Raw genomic sequence first — 16,087 nt, 5'->3', positions numbered from 1 at the left:
AATTAACATGTTTGATTTATATGCATATGGATTGTGCTACGACAATATGAGAATTTAACAGTTACACAAGCTTGAAAAAAAATTCGTACCGTTTCTTCTTCGCTAATATTTAAATTTCCTGAATTCCATCTTTGTTTTATAATGATAGTGATGGAGAGGATTTTATGTTTGAAAAATCAAACATGAAATAGTCTCCATCACAATCATTATAAAACATATTATTGTGAGGCCTGTTTATATTTATATGTATATATAGATTTTGTTATGGCCAAAACTTGGCGGCACTTGGGTAGCACTGGCGTTACGGTTTTGATTCTCACCTGGAAATCTTCGGGATTCGACGGCACTTACCTCTTTTTGCTTCAAAATCTTTACATTTCTACCCATGTTTTTTTTTAAAAAAATTTAAAATTCTCTCAAAAAATAGCTTCAAATCGTTTTAATTTTCCAATGTTCGCTAATATTTAAATAAACTATTTTTTTGTGTATGCAGAATCTAATACCAATCTACATGATTATTATTATATTTAAATTCAATTATAAATTAAACATATCTTTTTTGAAGTTAAACAAATATTTTAATTTAATCTATTTTTTTAGAACTTGATTTTTGATTTTTATACATATTTTGATAAGCGTTTTACAATTTAAATCCATAAAATCAATTGCGCGCCAAAACCAGAATTTCTCTAACTGATAAATTTGATTTCATATGACAACATTTCTGTCTGTCAGATGCACGCCGCGCACAGTTAAATGCAACAGTGAACTATGTTGTAATCACAGTGCATTTTCTTGCACAGTATTATTTTAAGTTGTTACAAAGTGTTTGGAATTATAGAAAATATAAACAAAACTTTAAATTATGAGTGCGCCAGTAAGTATAGCTGCACGTGCTGGATGGATTCGCTCGGCGCCGTTTACAAACCCTTTACACGTGGTCGGTCTCTGGCCGGCTTCTTCCCAACCCGGCCGAGTCTCGTCAACTGACGCCAGTCTGTGCTGAGTGTGAACACTACGCGGTCCAACTATGAATCGTAAACGGATTACTGCAATGCGGCTTCTTTACCGGCGACTTTGTTCCGAAAATTATTAGAACACGAAGAGAAATTCTTCAGCTATTTTCGTATGTCCGTCCCTTCTTTTCAAGAGTTGCACAACAGATTGAAGGACACTACACCGTCAGGACACTGTAATGAGGGATTGTATTCAACCTATGCAGATGTTAGCAGTAGCAATAAGGTAAGCAAAACAAGATTTTATTTTATATTTAGAGATAACAATGTAACACAAGTAACGAGAACTTAGTATGAGTATATGAAAAGAGAACGTAGTAAAATAAAAATATTCAATCGACGATACTGACGATGAATCTGATAATATACCATCAGAGAAAAGCGATACATAATACTGGTTTGTAGAATTCGGTAAAATGTTGTTTAGTACCTGTCTGGCCCTGTGATGCATAATATTGGCTACAAGTTGCTTTCTATAGTTGCAATGTTGACTGAGTAAACATTTGATTAGTCCCTGACTGGTCTGTTGATGTATAATATAGACTATTATTTTATCAAAAGAACCCAAGGAGAGAAGAATGATAGATGTCTATCTTCTACTTCTAGGTTCTCCAACGCCTCTACATCTTCTCTTCAACTGGGCTAATTATATTTTTAGTTGTTTTAGGACGACTGTAGTAATGTGTTTTTTTGAAACAAGTCTCGCTTTCTTGATGTTTACCATCAGTCAAATAATTCACGTCAGTAAGACTCGTCAGTTGGGAGCTCTTTAGTAACCTCGTGCAGAAATTGCAGCTGATCATTATAAACATACTTTTTCATGTGTGATGCGCCAGCGCCGGATTTTGTTGATTCTTTGATTTTTTCTTTTGATTTCATGTACGAGTCCACCTCTTCATAACTTCTTAACCTGTAATATATTTTTGTTTGTTTTAGATATCTTCTGGACCTCGAAGTTCTAAGTACTCTAATAGAATCTCACCCCGTCTAGTGGGACAAAATATTGACAAATATAAAAATAAGATCCTGACACGAAATGCGTGGTACGTCTTATGTGAAGCTGTTAATCCTAAATTCAAAGATTGGCGAGGGAAAAAAACAAGTTGGTGAGTAGTTATTATTTATTAAAATATTTTAACTTTACAATATCTACTGGTTTTTTTTTTTATAAATTACGTGTTAAATTTTTGTTATTTGCCAACTGACTGATCCAGCTTCCGTTAAAAAATAATCGACGAATATGTTTCTAATATCATTAGCTGTTGTTACGCCAGGTAATTTTCAAGCCCGACCACTGTGAATGTGTCTTCCACTTTGTAACCATTTCTTTCCTGGACGAAATTGTGTAAAACAACATAAGCTTTCACTAGTTCTACAGCAAAATCTGGTTTTAAATTTATTGAAATATTCGCCATTTATTAGAGAGAATGTCAAATGTACATTCTACATATCGCCGAGTTTTGCTTAAGCGGTAATTGAAAACCCTTTTGCTTATAGTTAGATTATGTTCACTGAAAGGACGAAATAGATGCTTGTGTAGGGCGAATGCTTCGTCACCGACAACGCAATGCGATATTTCTTTATTTTGTGTTATATCTGCGAGAAATTTTGCTTCCGATGGATGTTGGTCATTTACAATTGATTTCCAGTAAACAATTCTTGAATATTTAGTCCAGTCAAATAAGGGCTTAACCTCGGAATGAAAGATAACAACTGTAAGCACACTGTAATGTGGTGTAAATTGTGTCCATATTACTCGCAGGATGATGAATAAAAGTAAGAAACAGAATCTGAGAAGTTACAAAGTTCTCATTGTTTTTTGTAAGTTGTTCAATAAATCCATTCCACCCTGGCAACGGTGAGATATTTTTCCACTTTCTGTACATCCACAACAAATCAACTACATTAAATATTTGTTCGGTTATTCTTCTATATCATTAAAATTTTGAACTTGAATCTCTTGCTCAATCTGGGTACGACATGATTTTCATACACTAGAAGGGGTATATGTGATAGTGCTGCTAACTCCTTTGCACTTGGTTTTGTTGTAAATTTCTTTATGCAGTCATCGGATATAACTTCAGATTTTGGAGCTATTATTTTTATCATTCCCATTATATGAACAGTATTATAGCCATCAAGAGTATAAATATTTTTCTGCATTATCCGCTGCATACTGTACTAAGGCACTTGACTCTGATGGTTGATTACGAGGCTGTGGGTGATAAACAGCTGAAATTTAACATTTTACAGTATCACTATATGAAGCGAAAAAATCTAAACTTGACAAAACATCCAAAAGTCTTTTTGGATGTTTTGTCAAGATTCTTCTATGAAGAAATACAGATAGGCCTATTAATAACTGCGAGGAAAAGGACCGTTTTCCTATGGAAGTCATTATAGCATGACTTATAGCTGTGCATTTCGTTTTAAAATGCCCCGTCTTTCCTTTTCTGTTCTTTATAATAACTTCTTGCAGAAAATGTAACAGTTTTCGGAATTTCTTCATTAATATTTTACTCGGGGGGGGCGGATAGGACTTGGTCTCAACAACAGAAGATCGAATATCTTCTCTAATAATCGCCGCAGCAGCTTCCACTACGCACAAGTGTTCATCTTCCGAAGTGCCTTTTTTTATTTTCATACCAAGCTATGAATAAAATTTAAGCTTGAGCATCGCGAAAAGAAAAGATAGGGAATGATCCAATCTTCGTTGTAATTATAATATCAGTTAAATATTTTTCTCTTAATTTGGAAATTATCTTCTTATCATCTGGTACATACTCCGTAAGGACGTCTCTCAACTCTTTCAATTTTTTCGCACAAATTTCTTGTCGAGCAACATTTCATTCTTAATTCCTAATAATACAATGAATAAAGTAACAAAATTATGGTTCAAACGACTTGCCGAGACCACTTTTTTCACGATTGTTTACTTTTTTAAAGCTTATACCAAGTTAAGCAGGTAGAAATACTCGCTGGATTCTATAAACGGATGTACGCCTCCCACTCTTCGCGCTATATCTCAAAAACGGTTAATGATACAAAACAAATATTATAGCCAAACTTGTAAAAAATTTTATGTTTTACAAGTTTTGTAAAGCATCTAATGACGTGCGACGCATAAAACGCGAGATATTTGCAAAAAAACAAATTTTTTGACCTTTGATATCTTGATTAGCAGACACGATATTTTATGAGACTTTTCACCCTGTCCTTAGAACATCAAAACGAAGGTCTGTGCAAAATTTCAACTTGTTATCTTTCATTCCGAGATTTAGCCTTTATTTCGCCTTATTTGACTGGACTAATTGTGGAGTTGCAGTCTTTCCCATAACTTCCAATATTCACATAAATAAATCATCGGTAATCAGAATCCGCAACAGCAATTAATACCACTTAAAAGTACCCTTTGTAATTATAATACATCGATCCAACTGGATTTATTATTTTAATGTGCTTTCCATTAACTGTAGGATCAAGTCCTCAAAAAGCATGTTAATCGGATTCCGGCTCTTTAAGTGTTAATACACTCCAAATAGCTATATTACTTATTGTTGATAGGCCAAGTCTATAGGTGTAGTGTAAATCAATGAATTTGCAGCCACTCCCAAGATATCTAAAACAAACAAAAATATGTTACAGGTCAAGAAGTTATGAAGAGATCAGCTAACATTCGTGACTCGTATATGAAATCAAAAGAAAAAATCAAAGAAGCAACAAAATCTGGCGCATCGCACTGGAAAAGTATGTTTATAATGATGAGCTGCAATTTCTCCACAAGGTTACCAAAGAGCGCCCAAATGATGACAGTCTTCCTAAAACTAATAAAAATATAATTAACCCAGTTGAAGATAAAATGTTAAATGCGTTGGAAAATATCGAGGCAGATAATCTGTTGCGTAACGATGGGGGGATCTGGACCCCCCCTTTGGCGGAGCGCAGCTGGTGATTTTATGTTAATTAAATGTATATTACAAAAATTATCTTGCCTTTTTTCTTGACAAAATCCTGGCGACGCCACTGTAGGAGATAGACATCTATCATTCATCAAAAGTATCATCCCCTCCTTGGGTTCTTTTTATGACGATGAAATTCTTCAAATACAAATTGGCATCCTTGAGCTAATTTCCAAAATGAAAAATATCAAGAAACGATATTGTGCTTTATAAATCAGAGTCATCCAAGTAATCAACAATTTACTCAGATAACATCACAACTGGAGACAGTAAATAATAGTCCATATTATACATCAACAGACCAGTCAGGGACTAATCAAATGTTTACTCAGTCAACATCGCAACTACAGAAAGAAACTTGTAGCCAATATTATGCATCATAGGGGCAGACAGGTACTAAACAACATTTTACCGAATTCTACAAACCAGTATTATGTATCGCTTTTCCTCTGATGGTATATTATCAGATTCATCATCAGTATCGTCGATTGACTTTGGCAACGATACTTAATATTTTTATTTTACTACGTTCTCTTTTCATATATTCATACTAAGTACTCGTTACTTGTGTTACATTGCTATCTCTAAATATAAAATAAAATCTTGTTTCGCTTACCTTATTGCTACTGCTAACATCTGCATAGGTTGAATACAATCAACAGTGTCCTGACAGTGTAGAACGTCCTTCAATCTGTTGTGCAACTCGTGAAAAGAAGGGATGGACATGCGAATATAGCTGAAGAATTTCTCTTCATGTTCTAGTAATTCTCGGAACAAAGTGTAAAAAGCGCCCATAAGGAGTCTTTTTTTGAACGATAGGATACACCCTAAATACACTGCTTTTTTTTCTGGTGTCGGTGACGCCGCCACATTGCAGTGATCCGTGTACGATCCATAGTTAGGCCGTGTTCAGTGTTCACACTTAGCACAGACTAGCGCCAGTTGACGGGACACGGCCGGATAGGGAAGAAGGGTTTGTAAACGGCACCGACCCCCGGTGCCAAGCGTATCCATCCGGCACGTGTGTAGCTACACTAAGTGTTTGATTATATGGATAATATATCACAGTTATTCTAACAAAAATACTATTGACTTTCTAGGATTATAAATTAGAAAACAAATAACTGATTTGGCAATTAAAGATACGCATACCAAAGTTAATTAAACATATTACAATGATATGATAAGAATGGTAGTTTAAATGAAAAGTCTTATATTCGTTATAAACATAAAGTTACATTTTACCTACTATATGGTATCATTTACAGCTAATTTTCAGAAGCAATGAAAGATATAATAACATTTACGTATGGCAAACAATTATAATATGTCATATTGCAACAACTTATCAGTTAAAAAAGAGATGTATATGTTTAATCTTCTATGGTAACTTCCATCTATTTTGATCTTCAGTTGTCTTTTAAATTTCATTTATGAGTTATATTAGTAGTAATAGTGTGTTCAATGTTTAACCCTTGTCAAAGGTCTTATTTTTTTAAATATTTTTCAGAAGCAATGATAGAAGAATTTGATGACCTTCTATATGGCGGCAACGTAGAATTGGTTTATGTTAACAAAAAGTGAATCATCTCAAGTTGAAGTCACTGTCAGAAGGTATTATATTTTTATAAAGAACATACTACATTAGTTTGATGTAACTGACTATCCTGAATTTGGCTGTTAGAAAAATTATTGCACAACAAAAATTGATAAAAAACCATAACGTAGATATATATTTTGCCACATCGGATTTAAAAACAACCCACTCTTAGATATTTTACCTATTGATTATTCCAGGTATGTCATCACATATTTATAATAATTATAAAAGCTCGTCTATTATATCACATTCAAGAAACTACAGATTTATAAGCTGGCCATTGGCTAATATGTTACGATTCGTTACTCGGAACAGAACGATCGAAGTGATTTTTTATGCAATAATAGTCTCAATTTATTTTGTTTATATACCTTGGTGTATACAACAATTTACTTATTACCCTAAATATTATCACTATATGGCACAAAAACGTAAAAATCAATAAGTCAAGAGCCCATGACTGACGTTTTAGGACAATTATAAAATTAATTTAATAGTTCAAATATTTGCATTATCGACAAATTATTATGTCATATCATTGTCAGTTTTCTGTGCGAATATTGTATTTAGATTTTAATTATTGTATATAACTTTTATTATTCACAATCATTTTTATAACTCATGAACGAGCAATACGATGACCTTATGCAGGAATGGAACCGACCTTCTTTAGCCAAATAACCGCCTGCATCACAATGATTGTCATTCAATCGCAAAGATAGTATCGCCAAATATCAATATATGAAAAATACGTTTTATTAACATTTATATGGTATGATCGACGTTAATTTTCAATCCTTGTACTTACTAAATATATGTTACATGATCATATTTAAAACGTACCTGGTTTATTTATAATTTTAATAATTATATTCAGTCAAATCTAACGAATATGTACGTTAAATCAGAAGCAATAATAATTTTTATGTATTGCAAATTAAAAAACTGACTTTTCAGTGTCGGAGCCCGTCAACGAAACTCAAAATTTGAAGATTTCATTACAAAGATTGTTTTATAATTGTTATGTAGTTTAATCAGTGTATACTTATAATCCTTACACGTATTATGTATGTATATATTTAAATTTACTTGTATTATTATAAACCGTTCATACAGAGCGATACGATTTACAGAGTAGCATATTGAACATAGAACATTACATTTTAAATTTCTTCATAAGATTCCAATATTGTATGGACAAAGTAACGTTGCACGAAATAACATGCTTTATCTCTTTTTGCGTTGCATGCGACACTCTTCCCATTTCTCTTTCTCGGGGATCGTCGTCAGTCCTGGATTGTGAGCTGAGCGTTCTTGTTTATTATTTTTGTATGATTTTGACGACAAACGTTATTAACAATGAATGACGCCAATTGTGGTTCAAGTATATATATAACTCTTCAATGGCCAATGATATTGTTACATGGGCCTATGTGAGACCGTTGCATCAGTCTTGAGAAATGAAAAGCACGGGAATTGTGTTTACACGGCGTCCATCTCTAAGGAGCGATAACGCTGTCTCTGAAAGCGGCGACTGACGTACCCCGATTGTCACTATGAGCTAGAGTTGCAACGAAGGTGCGAGGCCCACGAATGCGCATCTCAATATTCACCCCTCAGATTGCAACACTATCCTCCGCTCAATTTGGATCGACCTGTTCTTTAATTACACTAAAAATCTCCAAATACACAGAAAACATGAAAATACACTACACTCCATTGTAGGTTGCTAGTCTGTCTATGTGCACTACCATGCACTTTCGAGCACTTGCTCTTTTGATTCGATAGACAACCTTGTTGAGATGGTTGACTATCGTGTATGGCCCTTCCCTGGGCTGGATCAGTTTCAAGCTGATGCCAACTTTCCGTCATGGGTTGTACAGCCAAACCTGGTCACCTTTCTGGAACCGGCGGGTCGTAGCGCGTTTTCATCCGGTTGTGCACTAGCTGTAGCCGCTTCCGTACTGCGTCGGGCACTGTCTCCGCCCTTTCAGACGCAGGTGGTAGTCGTCCTTGAGCAGCGTCGTTTGCTCTGACTCCGGGGGCTTACGCTCGCCGCGAAGACGTACACCCTATATAGGGGCCTACAGTCAATAAGGTTTTTAAGTTTTATTAATAACACTATTTTCTCGACATGCATTCTCATACAATGCCACTAAGATTTTTGATCACATAAATATTACAATTCGTAATAATAAAAAAAAAATTAATTCTGAGAGATCACCTTTCTGTGACAGAAGCGTGCAGCCACACTTACACATCTCTCACAGCGAATTCAAATACAGCGGAGCACGACCTTTTTTTTTTTAATTTGTAAAAGGTTTCATGTATTTTTCCTTAAATTTAGTATACTTACAGATAATTTATTATTATTTTTTATGTTATTGTATTACTTAACCAATTGTGAACAATGAAAATGGTTATGAACCAGTATTGTGTATTTAATGTGTCTGTATGCTATTGTACCTATGTATATTTTCGAAGTAAACTTTTAAAAAAAAAAATCTGGCTCTATGACACTGGTATGGCATTATAAAATATAAGATTAACTACTATACATACATGTAATAATAATTTTATGATTTTTTAATTTTTACAATATAAAGTAAACGTGACGACGAGAGACATAATAACGTAACTCTTAATCATTGATACGGTATTATGTTACAGGTGTACTTATAGATAAGTAAGTTTATATATATATATAAATTGATGTATTAATTTATATATTAGTAATTTGCAGTTTTATAGGATCAAAGAAATGTAAGAAAACATTATAATTATTTCTACATCAAATGTTTGCATTATGGTTGTCTTGATTTTTCTACATTAATCAACTTCTGGTGTTTTTGGTGGCTGATATAAAATATGTTGATAATTCTTATGTATATAGCTGTACTAATACTTAACTTTAATTATTATTTTATTTCACTTAAACTGATCTAATTAAATTCAGATAGGTGGTGTTTTAAAATAACCGTCGACTAAAATAAGTTTTTTTTTTATATAATTTTTTTTGTTAAATATTTATTGCTAAAATTATAATTTTAAATTTACGTTAATTATTTGTCTTATATTTACGTAAACGTATTTTCAATGTGATTTAATTGTTTTTATAAAATTATATAATATTATTATACGAGGTTTAGTGGTTTTTCGAATCTATGTTCATACTACAATTTATTGTATTAATGTATTTTTAATAATGGTATCAATGTATTTTAATAAACAGACAGGACGATAAAAAAGTTTTTTATTTATCTAATATACATATTAATAAATGAAATGAATAAATTTTATTACCCTACCTTATAACTTACTTCATTCCATAAGTTTGCTATATATGTATCTGATTTTTTAATTTTGAGCAAAATTTTAAAGATTTTTTAACTAAATAGAATTATTATAGTCATTATTAAATGTGCTCCAATTAATTGTGGTTTAGAAAAGCAATAAAATAGTTGTATTTATTATAAGAAAATAGCATTATTACATAATAAAAATGAAATGGTAAATATTTCATGTGTATATGAGAGGGTAACGGTAAATATGTTCGAAGGAACATTAACCTCAGCAGCTCTCTAGTCATTATTCTACCCTAGGTGCTTTATAATTTTTCATAGCTGATCTCACTTCTTCAATTGCAGGGTCATTCATGTTCGTCTCTACTGAAAAGTAGACTGCTTTTAGATACAATTTTGCTCATCTCCAGGGCTTAGTAGGTTTTCATAGAACTCGTACCATCTACCTATGATTCTACTTTCAATGCACGTTGGTTATCAAGAGGAAACGTTTTAAAACAATTGGTTATTTGTAGACAGAATTTAAAGATTTTCACCTTGAGAAGGGTGTTCACTATCCAAAACTAACAAACAATCAGTGGATCCAAAAATTGTATTTCTTGGTTTTATATAAATCAGCTTAATCGTAAACAACACGTGAAGGGATAAAAAAAATTTGGATGTTAGAAGAAGTTATTTCATTCGAAAAAAAATTATCTCTTTTTGTTCAAAATTGTGCAAGAGAAACTGATTCACTTTCCATGCCTGCTGAAACATCGCCAAGAAAATAAATCTGATATTGATATTTACTATTTCAAAACAACAATCATAAATATGATGGAAGCATTTCCCAATAGGTTTCAAGAATTCAGAAACAGCAAAGCGACGTTAGCCTTTGTTAAAACTCCTCTTAATGCTACTGTAACAAGATGTTGATATTGGCAACTTGGAAATGTAATTGCGGGATTTAAAAAACAAAGAATTATGGAGCTCTAAATTTGAATGTCTATGCTGATTTGGAAATATTGGAAATAAACAAACTAACTTAGTTCACAGCACAAGTGTCTGTTTTGAAAGACCTGGAGAAGGAAAACATGATGATTTTTAACATCTGGAACAGTATTCTTGACTCATATGATCAGTTGAAAAAACTTCTTCGGTTCTACATATAATCTTTTTTGAACATGAATCTCATCAAGAGTAAATTAAGAAGTCGTCAGTTTTTTTTTAAATTTAATTTTATGGATACCTTACTTACAATTTAATTTGGAATTATGGCTGAAATTAAAAACTACAAGCTATACACCAAATATATAGTAACTGTCCAAATAAATGCAAGGTCATTGTTCACATTAGTTTTAAGGTATGCGTGAAAATTGTGTGTAATTCATGTTCTGTTAAAAAATATGTGCATATGAATATAATCACAATATTAAAAAACGTAATTTTATTTCTATTTACTAAATTACATGCATATATTATCAGTTTTATTCAGAAAAACTTCTGTACTTAATAAATAAACAATTAAAAATAAATCGTATTTGTAAAAATATATTTATGGTTTTCGAAAAAATTCTGAACCGTTGTGCTACTTACTATATTTGGCTCTTTGGTCCAAGCAGTGGCGTAGCTATGGGGGGGCGGAGGGGGTGGGCCGCCCCGGGCGGCACTTGCTTGGGGGCAGTATATTCGCGATGGGATCGTCTAGTATGTTTCTTAACACTGAATGCACTTATTAAAATTCACGAATAACAAGAGCTTAATAATTTATTATTTTATGAAATGCTGATTATATGACCCTGCAAAAAATGTATAGGTGGGCGGTAATTTTAAGGTTCGCCCTGGGCGGCACATACCCTAGCTACGCCATTGGGTCCAAGAGACCAAAATCGATCCTGGTCTAGGTCATTATGAATCTTTGTGACTTTTTCGTAACCAGTTGAATTTTTCGTAACATGTTGGGTGGTTAGCCCCACGATGGAAACCCTCCTCCTTTATCCGGGCTTGGGACCGGCAAGAGTGGAGACCATATCCACATTCCTGGCGGAGTTGAATTCTTATTCTATAATATGTATTCATTAATTGCGACTCAAAATAGGATTCGAAGCCAGGTCTTGTACTTATAATTCACCAATTTATACCAATGGTCTATCGTGGGGTATAATAAAAAAATCGAGAATGTTTACGATAAAAGCAAAATCATTATTACGTAAAATGTTGTTGCGAGTCGTAATAATGGGCTATAATTAAAGCAAGGGTAAACAACTTAATTTATTCAAGAGAAAGATTTTGCGACGTATATTTGGTTATATATACACATACACAGATGCTAGTAACTGATCAAACTCATCGGCTATAAGTTCAGTTAAATTATAATAAATTAAAATAACGAGGTTTATTTTTGAGGTGCAAAGTGTAAAAAAGTAATTAAATAAATTACAAATTTTTAGCAAAAGCTATGAAATATCATATACATAATTTTTTTAATTTATGACTGTATTGCAATATGTTATATACAATCTGTAGTTATAGTTTTAACACATGGTAAACGGCAAACCAGCTTGAAAAATCTTCTTTGTCAAAATTGTCAGGTAAATAAAAATATGTAGTTTAATTGAAACACAATATGGATGTAAATATCATTACGTATAGGTAGGACATTGAACGGCAAACGGACGAAACTTTCCACCGTTCGAGCTCATCTCCAACATAAAGATGTCCACCATAATCTAATGACAAAATTGCCCCTGGAACTAGTTTGATGCAACTGCACAATGCAACGTGAAATGTGCGTGATCAATAAAATTGCGAGTTTGCGTACTCGACAGGACGATACTAGGGTAACATGATGTACAGAGGTTGAACGATTGCAATTAGGGACCCTTTCTCCAAAACACGCCAACAAACAAATATTCCATATATTGTACATTTAACCACCGAAAAATATATATAAACAATTGAATTTTTTTTTTAAATACTATATAAAACTAATAATTTCCGTAATTAATTAAGTGCAAAAAACAATATAGTATGCCAGTGGTTTTAAAAGCGGAGTATGCATATTTTAAGGTATTCGTTAGTTTATATGAGAATCGAAATTTAATATTATTTATAAGACAAAGTTTGTACTAAATAAAAATATATATATATATAAAAATATAAATAATCAGAGATAACTAATATTAAAAAAATAACAACCATGAACACCAAAGAGAGAGTGACGGAAAAACGAAATTAATAAGCTCATGTTCCGTGGGCTTTATAAGATTCCCATGTCATCTGGACGAAGTACCGTTACAAGAAAGAGCATGCTTTATCTCTTTCTTCGTTGCATGCGACACCACTCCCACTTTTATTTCTAGGGGATCGGCGTCAGTTCTGGATTGTTAAATGAATAAAATTGATTAACCTACAATACCACTAACTTCATTCCATAATTTTACTACTTATGTGTCTGATTTTTTTTAATTTTGTGCAGAACTTTAACGATATTTTAAATAAATATAATTATTATAGTCATTATTAAATGTATTTCTACTATTTTTGTTTCCAAAAGCAATAAAATATTTATATTTATTATAAGAAAAGAGCATTATTATATAATAAAAATTAAATGGTAAATATTTCTTTAGAAGCGCAGGGTAACACCCCCACGATGTATGGCTGAGAGGCAAATAGTAGTGGATTCTAATTAAAATGTAACGGTAAACCGTCGAGCTCGATAGGGAATCTTATGATGCGTTCCGTGGAAATTATCTTATCAGTGAGACGATCCGCGCCGACAGTGATGCATCACTATGGAAAAGCTTTCTGTGGCAAAGTAATTGCTGATGTTTTTACAAATATATTTATTCCATCTATGACAAATCATCTTCAGCTCCCCACCTCATGACTTAGCTATTTGTCCATTTTGGCCATAATCAAAGTCGACTTTTTCAACATGAAGCACATTATTAAAATGCTCAAATTGAATATTTCTACAGGATCGGTTTTTATAATAAATGACTTTTTGTTCCCTTGTAACATATTTTCAATTTATCGCTTAAAACCTCTTCGTTTTCTAAATTTTAAAGAAGTACGAAAGTCACCCCGATCCATATAATCGTGTATCGAAAAATTTAGATAGGTCGCCGTTCCTATGGCACTTACTAAGATAATATAATTTTTCACAGATATATCCACAATCACTCTCGACAAGCGCTAGTCAATTAACAACATGGTTTTCATTCACGTCGTTCCTCTATCACTAATCTTATGCCTTTCGAAAGCAATGGAAAAATCCCTTTATTCCAAAATCCATGTCCATTAAAAAGCATTTGACACGAGTTTCTGGATCAGAAATTAAGCAACTTCTTTTTCTCGTACGGTATTGCTAGATTTTTTTTCGTAAGTTACAAATGTGCTACAAAATGTAATCAAGGGTTAAGACAAGTATTTCGCTCATTCAGGAGCTCACTTTTTGCTCTTTATCAAAGACGTACATGCGACAATTAATCACTCGGAATATTTATGATATATGAAAGTGGTTCAGAGTATTCGTAAAAAATTGGAATTTAAATCATTTTCTTTGGTCTTATTTAAAGATTCCAGACATTACCATAAATTAGAATGAAAATGGGTTCTTCTAGAACACAACATTTTTCTGGAAGCACTCTATTTTTTATCAATCCTGAAAGCTAGAAAATCCAAGCCAAGGAAATTAAGATTAACAAATTAAATCTGAAAAGGGCTCTATTAATTTAAAAAAACGTTTTACATTTTATATACATATACTAGAATTTTTTTGTTAACAATTAAAAGATGTAGAGCGATCATCTTTTAATTGCTAAACAAATTTTAGAAAATTCTGATTATAATAGTTTTAATATAGACCGAAAAAATCTAATCCTAATAATAACTAGCGAAAAAATTAGCAGTGTACATAAAAATATGTTTTATTCAAAATATTCTAAGAAATTAAATGTTTAAAAAATAAGTTTTTAAGCAGGTAAAAAAATATATAAAAAAAGATGGAAATATATTTAATAATCAAAGAATGCACGATTGGTTAAAATTGATTAAGATATTAAGAGTCTGTACATTGCTCTTGATTTCTTAAATATTCAAGATTACATACATATCAAAAAACTTTTACAAATTTGCATTAAAGTGCTAAGCAAAACGGATGCAAACATCTTAAATTTTATTTCCAAAAGATATCGAAAATGATATTTTTATAGTAAAAACAAAAATGAAAAAGGATCTACAAAAAAATCGTAAGCGCATTAATTTAATAAATTGAAAATTGTTATGAATAATGTCATAGTCCAAGAAGTATCGTGGGAATTGCAAAAACATTTTTCACTCTTATATTCTTCTGTAAAACGCAGCCGAATTCTATAAAAGCTTTTTAAATCCTTGCTATCAATTAAAAACACTTCAACAGCAAGTGAAAATAGAAGAGTACTCAGACGTAATGTCGTTTTTTCAACATACAGATTTTGAAAATAGTTACTTCGGACTGTTAAATAGTAATCACGTATTTCCAATATTTTTTGTTGTAGTCTTAGTTGATCTTTGTTTAATGACAAAGACACCTTTTACCAGATCGAGGAATTTATCATTCAGAACAAAACCTGCGAGCTGCATATTGTATGAATTTCATATGTCAGACAATGCCATAGATGGTATAAAAAATTAAATCGAGTGTTTTTAATTTTATTGATGAACCTCAAAGTGGACCATAGTTTAGGGAACTAAATAGTCATACGATCTTAGTTTGCAGCATATTTAACAGTAACCATTGAATAATTATCCAACAAGAGCAGTACTTCGTGTTCTATGTATAATATAACCCAAAGATGTTTAAAAATATTGGCAAGAGTTGGAGAGAGGGTGTTTAAGTTCTTCGTGAATTGTCTGATCACTACAGAATAACGAGGATGAACACATGTACTCGTTTACGTAATAAATAACAATTTATGTCTATCTGTCTGTCTATCTTATGCAGATAGGGAAATTCAAAACCACTAAATCCAGATTGTACCTTAAAAATTATTTTCTTAGTGTATGGTGAGATTTCAAATGAATTATTTATTTTAAAGGGCTAAACAAGGTAAAACGTGACGGTAGAAGTGTATAGTATACTTTTATTTTTTTGTAAAATAAGATCATATCTGGTGAATCGAAAAAAAATAAGCTGCTGGATTGATTCGAAATAAAATCTGCAACCTTAGTTGGGAAGTTTTATTT

General features: G+C 32.2%; 1 long non-coding RNA gene across 2 annotated transcripts; it reads left to right on the top strand.

Annotated features, from left to right (window-relative positions):
• The first annotated feature begins 712 nt into the window (after positions 1-712).
• Positions 713-6,681, top strand: LOC148234134 (uncharacterized). 2 transcript variants are annotated; one of them, XR_015810152.1, is made up of 4 exons: positions 713-1,242; positions 1,953-2,122; positions 4,662-4,763; positions 6,486-6,681. It is a non-coding gene; the product is annotated as an uncharacterized LOC148234134 (long non-coding RNA). The 2 variants fall into 2 exon arrangements; XR_015810151.1 differs by lacking the exon at positions 6,486-6,681 and having other exon boundaries at positions 4,662-4,999.
• Positions 6,682-16,087: the final 9,406 nt, after the last annotated feature.

Source organism: Plectrocnemia conspersa, unplaced genomic scaffold (assembly GCF_051122295.1).
Source record: "Plectrocnemia conspersa isolate PC_06_02 unplaced genomic scaffold, ASM5112229v1 ptg000006l, whole genome shotgun sequence".
Classification (NCBI taxonomy): Eukaryota; Metazoa; Arthropoda; class Insecta; order Trichoptera; family Polycentropodidae; genus Plectrocnemia; species Plectrocnemia conspersa.
The sequence above is the reverse complement of the archived record's forward strand: the minus strand, read 5'-3'. Positions and strand labels throughout refer to the sequence as shown.